This window comes from Phaethon aethereus (genome assembly GCF_964289735.1).
Source record: "Phaethon aethereus genome assembly, chromosome: 2".
Lineage (NCBI taxonomy): Eukaryota > Metazoa > Chordata > Aves > Phaethontiformes > Phaethontidae > Phaethon > Phaethon aethereus.
In genome coordinates this window covers 168,133,265-168,139,264 of record NC_138582.1, presented here as the reverse complement: position 1 = coordinate 168,139,264, position 6,000 = coordinate 168,133,265, and positions in this window count along the sequence as shown.

Sequence of the window (6,000 nt, the reverse complement as noted above, 5' to 3'; positions counted from 1 at the left end):
GAAAAGTGAAAATGGTTATGTTTATAGAACTGTTAGTGAAGTAGTAGCTGATTTAATTGTTGTAGTTTTAATTTTTAAAAGTAAATCTAAATTAATCCAAAAACATTAAATAAAAGCTAAATGAAACAGAATGTTTTATTATGGTTTGAACAAAATAGGTTGGGGTGGCCAAGAACCATGTGGAAAAAGAGGGTTTCTCCCCTGTCTATTATTTTTATTTCAGCATTCCTTATTTTTATTTCTCTTGCTCTTCTCCTTTTGGATGTGAGGAGTGAGATTGCTTATGAAACAAAAAGATAGAGTTGTGGCTGTCTCTTAACTGTATTAATTACATCACTCAACTAGAACAGCACTTTTCAGGTACAAACCAAAACACCTTACACAAAAGTAAAGAAACAAACAGCAACCCCCTAGAATATCACTAGTTTTAACAAAGGATTTTTTTATTTCTGTGGTACGTTTCAATCTTTATGAGGTCTGTCATATACCCATCTTATCCTTTATATACTTGACTCTGGTCATGTGGCAGCTGTCTTGCATCCGCTATACTTGTGTGATGGTTTAGCCCCAGCCGGCAACTACGCACCACGAAGCTGCTTGCTCACTCCACCCTCACCCAGTGGGACGGGGGAGAGAATTGGGAAAAAATTCGTGGGTTGAGATAAAAACAGTTTAATAAGACAGCAAGAGAGAAGGAAACAACAATGGTAACAACAATGATAATACCAACAAAGGAATGTACAAGAACAAGTGATGCCCAATACAGCAATTGCTCACCACCCGGTGATCAATAGCCCGTCCCCAAGCAATGATTTCCACCCCCTGGCTAACTCCAGTTTACATACTGGACATGATGTTATAAGGTATGGAATATCTCTTTGGTCAGCCTGGGTCAGCTGTCCTCGTTGTGTCCCCTCCCAGCTTCCCGTGCACCCCCAGCCTTCCTGCTAGCAGGCCAGCACGAGAAGCTGGACTGTCCTTGACTGCTTAGCAACAATCCAAAACATCAGCACCTTATTTTCTCATCCCAAATCCAAAACGTATCCTCACACTAACTTCTGTGAAGAAAACCAGCTCTATCCTGGCTGAAACCAGGACAACTTGTCAGGATATATGCATACATAAGAATTAATTATCTTGAAAAAGCTAAAAAACATCAACTAGGAATAGGATGACTACATGAGATCCGGCCAAGTACTGAGACGACTATCTTTTTGCAGAGCTGCCATTTGGTGCTTGTGGATAGGCATAAGCTAAAACAACAGTGCAGAAATTTATTTACTACAGAAGTTTCAGAAACTTTTGTCTTAAGTCACAGTACATGAGATCTGTGAAATAGATGGCATGTGCACAGACTTCTTTGAGTCATATTTAATAATAGTTTTGAATATGTTCAACATTCCATTTCCTAAAAAGCAGGGTAAATTATTAGGTTTTTTGCTTTATTGTGTGCTCATTTAGTCCTAATGATCACCTCTGGTAGAGCCAATACATGCAGGAAGATTATCAGGCAGCTATACTGAGGTGCCTAAGATAATCAGATCGAACAAATGGACCATAAATACAGCCAAAGGCAAAGAGAAAGGAAGGGAGTGAGTAATTTTAGACATCAGCTTTCCATGCATGTTTAATTTTTAACATAAGTTGATGTTAAAAGTTATCCAACTTCTAATATCATCATAGAGGGTTAAGCACTGTCTGTAGGAAGACACTATCCAACTGAGTCCCAGTGTGGCACTAGATGTTTAAGATACCCAGGGAAAAGCAGAGAAGAATGTTAATTAGAAAAGAGGTTATTGAAATAAGATTTTCTTCTGTTTATTAACAGCCTAGAGGCTTAGGGGAGGAATATGCAGCAGACTTTTAATTAATCTGTATACTTTTAAAGGGAATTCATCATGGTTGGGTATGTGTTACTGAGACAATAAAGTAGCAGAAATGGAAAAAGTCTGCTTTGTTGAGAGTCAGGGGAAGAAAAAAAACATAGTCTTGGATGTAATATGATTTTAGGATTTGCATTTGACACCACAGTATCTAGGAAATTACTTCAGGGTCATTAGAGAGCAACAAGAGGCATTCCTGTGGAGATATAAGAAGCTAAGCAAATGAATGTTTAAAAACAAAACACAAGCAAGACCAAGCCTGGCACATAATTAGCTTGCATGGGTACATGGGTGGATGGCAAAGTCATCCAGAGTCATCCCCAGAAGACATATTTGGCAAGCAACAGCAATGCTAAGAAAAGCAGCAGCCTTTTCCCTTATTGCTTAGCTAATTGACGTCAACCTTTTTTTAAGGGTGGGGGTGATTCATCTCTGTATTGGGCAACTATTTTAGGATCATTGTCTGAATACGCCCATCTCTCTTCATTGACCTCAGAAGGAACCTGAAATAATGCAGGTCTGAACAGGTATTTAACTTACAGTTTCAGTACGGAAGAAGATGAATCCCATCTTGGGTGACAGAGATTATTGTAATTTGGACTGTTTTACTGTGGGCTGATTTTGAATGGAGTGGAATTACCTCCTTGTAACTTTAGATAACTTCAGTATAAACAGCTTCACCAATGCAAGACAGCTTGCTTTATAAACAAGAAATAGAAACAGTTATTTTAAGTCACTATCTATCTGACCTGTTCAGACATGTTGTTTAGTACTGAATTAATTCTGTCCTGGACTCTACCACCTAAAGGTCTGCTGGCTCTAAAGGGAACCTTCATCACTCTAGAGATTAAGGTTAGACCAGAAAAAATCCTCCCTGGGGTGATTACCATGATTCTCACACTCACAGACATAGAGGATGACCAGAATGTTGATGTATAAAAGCTCTCTAGACCTGAGTGCTTGCTAAAGAAAATACAATTATTTATCACTTTTGCTGACACTGATGTTAATAAAAATCATCAGAAATCTGCTGAAAACCTTTTCTCGGGATGTTGGCAGAGCAGGAGCCGGAGGTCTCGATTGGAATCGGGCAGTTCTCGCTGCCGGAACCAGCACCACGGACAGAGGCAGCTGCTTCCTTCCTGCCCGGCCTTGCCAGCAGGTGCAAATGCCACCTGACTTAAGATTCATGGGGTCCTTTGCATTTATTTCGCATTTTTTTTTAATTGGAATATCTGAATGGCAATTAGAAATATTGGTTGTGACATACGTGTTTTCTCACCAGGAAACACAATATAATTCCTGTCTTGCACATGAAGAACAAGGCATACAAAGACTGCGTTTTTCAAAAAGCAATTGATAATAGGGTATAATTAATAAGCATCACACAGTAAAATTAGAAAAGTGATCCTTAATATATTTTATCTTCTAAGTTATAGCATTTTTGCCTTATCTTATTGGTCTTATGATATGAGTAATGTCAAGAAATAGAATTTTGGGGGTAATTCTTAAGCTGCTGTTCACATCATGACTCCATTAAGTTACAAGGTCATAGCAGGAGACCAAACCTAATCAGGTGAGCAAACTCAGGTAACTTGACAACTGTCAATTGAATTGTTTCATTATTTTGATTAGCAGATGCCTCAGGAGTCATATAGTACTTACAGAGAAAATGAGAAAATGGCATTGTCTCTTGCTTATTTTCAGAACTTCCTGTCCCCGTCTTGACTGCTAGATTATTATGAGATTTTTTTCCTCTTCATCCTGTTAATCATCAATTTGCTCAACTTTAATTTCCACATAAAAGCAACCACATTTTGCTAAGAAGCAATGACAAGCAAATGGAAATGTCTGCCCACTTCTGTTTTCTGAATAGAAGAAATAATTTCTGTACCTCTGTATACACACCTTTGAGCACTACCAAGACAATGAGTGCCTTATCTCCAGGCTGGTGCTGGGTTTTTATCTCATAATGCATCCAAATACTTTACAATGATCTGCATGCACAGATTCAGTTCTCTCAATGTTAATGACATTCATTATGTGGTGACTAGTCAAAATAACTTTAGGCTATTTAAGATAATGTAGGTTTCATAGGCTTGCTAGATGATAAAGTTTCCTTATTACTGCAAAGTTTATTACCTTCGCATTTTCTCTTGACATTTTAAGAGAAAAACGGTGAATTTAAGAGGGTACTCTGAGGGCTTTCACAGGTGGTTACATTTCCAAGACTTCATGAGTCACCACAGATTTTTAGCCTATGGCAAACATGAAGTAAAATACTGGGTCTGTAAATTTACACAACCTCTGCAAGGCCAGAAGGGAGCCATTTCCCCAGAGTAACAGGGCAATCGGTGTTGCTTTCACCCAGTACTGGGTCTAACAGCCCTGACAGAAGGGCGGTCGGTGAAAACAGACATGCCTACCCGCCTGGAAGGAACATAGGCTGGACAGATATGCTCAGATGCCTCAGCCTCCACTGCACCTTCCCACCATTTTCAGGCTGTGAAGGGTGCAGGGCATTTTTTTTTGGGGGGGGGGGTGGGTGGGGAGGAGGGAGAGCATTCAGGTTACGCACTCACCTTCTGAATCTTGAGGCTATGGATGTACTTCCAGGAGAAATACTTGTGGTATAAGTACCACCACTTAAACAAAGGTTGTTTAAACAATAGAGGACTGGCGGTCCTTTTCATAGTGAATTTGTGGGTTATGTGTTGCTCCCTAGGCCAGAGTCAGCACATGGGCCATTACTGCAGCTTAATTACCACCTCCTTTCCAAGGAAGTGGAGGACCATCAGTGGAAGTGCAGGACCTGCCTCATGAGAGAAACCTTGCAGCACATCACCAGCCTCCTGTCCGGCAGGTAGTGCTCCAGGAGACACCAGTAGACAGTAGACATGGTAGCAGAAATGCCATTTAGCAGCCCAGTGTCCAGCAGGTCTTGTGGTGGGACACTGAGATGTGGCAATACAGACAGGGAAATAACAGGTCACAGCTGTAGAGAGTGGGGGACTTGGAGTATGAGGCCATCCACCTCCGTGGTGCTCTTGGAGGGCTAGAAGTGAATCCATTTATCTCCATACTGGCAGAGCTAATGTAACTGCACAGGTTTTGCATGGAGAAATTGAAAGACGTGTCTAATGATACAGGGATATGCAAATTAGTGCCTTTATATTTAGATCCTGGTGTTTTGTGATGCAGGTTCATGGACTGCTGGACTGCTATTGACCTGTTGTTGTCTGGACTCCTCTCCTCTAGCTCCATGAATGTGGCATCACTGTTGTGGAAACATAGCATCTTCAGCTACATGTTTTCTGCCTCTTCTTCCTCATCTGTGCTTTGACTGTTAGAGCAGTCCCTTGTCAGTTGGGTGCTACAGGCTTAAAATATCTTAGACTGTGTTTTGAACAGCAAGGTATTCCATCAAACACAGGTCTAACACCCGTACTGTGGTCAAAAGGAAAGTAATGACCTCTGCTTATTCCAAGGTACCAGTCAGGGGTCTACATAGTGGAGTTTGGCTCTGAACTAGCCTAGCAGATTGGGCTCAACACCAGCTCAAGCTAGTGTTAGAACTCCACTGGTGCATAAGCATGTATGTTTGTCATTTAATTAATCATACCAGTCCAGTTGAAGGCATGAGAGGCACTTCAGGTGTCTAGAAAGCTTTCAAGGTAAAAGGTATGGCGCTGTGGGAGTTTAAGTGTCTTTGACTTTAGATGACTCCTGAGACAGGATGTTGGATGTCGGTATTGGTCCCTGTTCGGAATCCCATTTAAAGTGCAAATTGGTTCACGTAGAAGGGCTCAGTATCTATTTATGCCAATAGCAGTTATGAAAGAAAGGAGGCCAGGAGGGAAGTATTTGGTACTGGTTTACTTCTTTTACCTGTTTTGTTGTGTTTTGTTTTGGTGGTTGTTTTTTTTTTTAGTAGAACAGCTTGTCATTGCATTGTTTATTAGCTTCCTTCCAAGATGTGGAGATTTTGCATGAGATGCTGAGGCACAGATTCAAATATTATTGTCCTGTTTCTGAGTGCCTTAAGGATTTTCACAATGTTCTGACTTTACACAACAGCATATATATAAGACTTCCAGCTGCAAACACAAAGCATTTA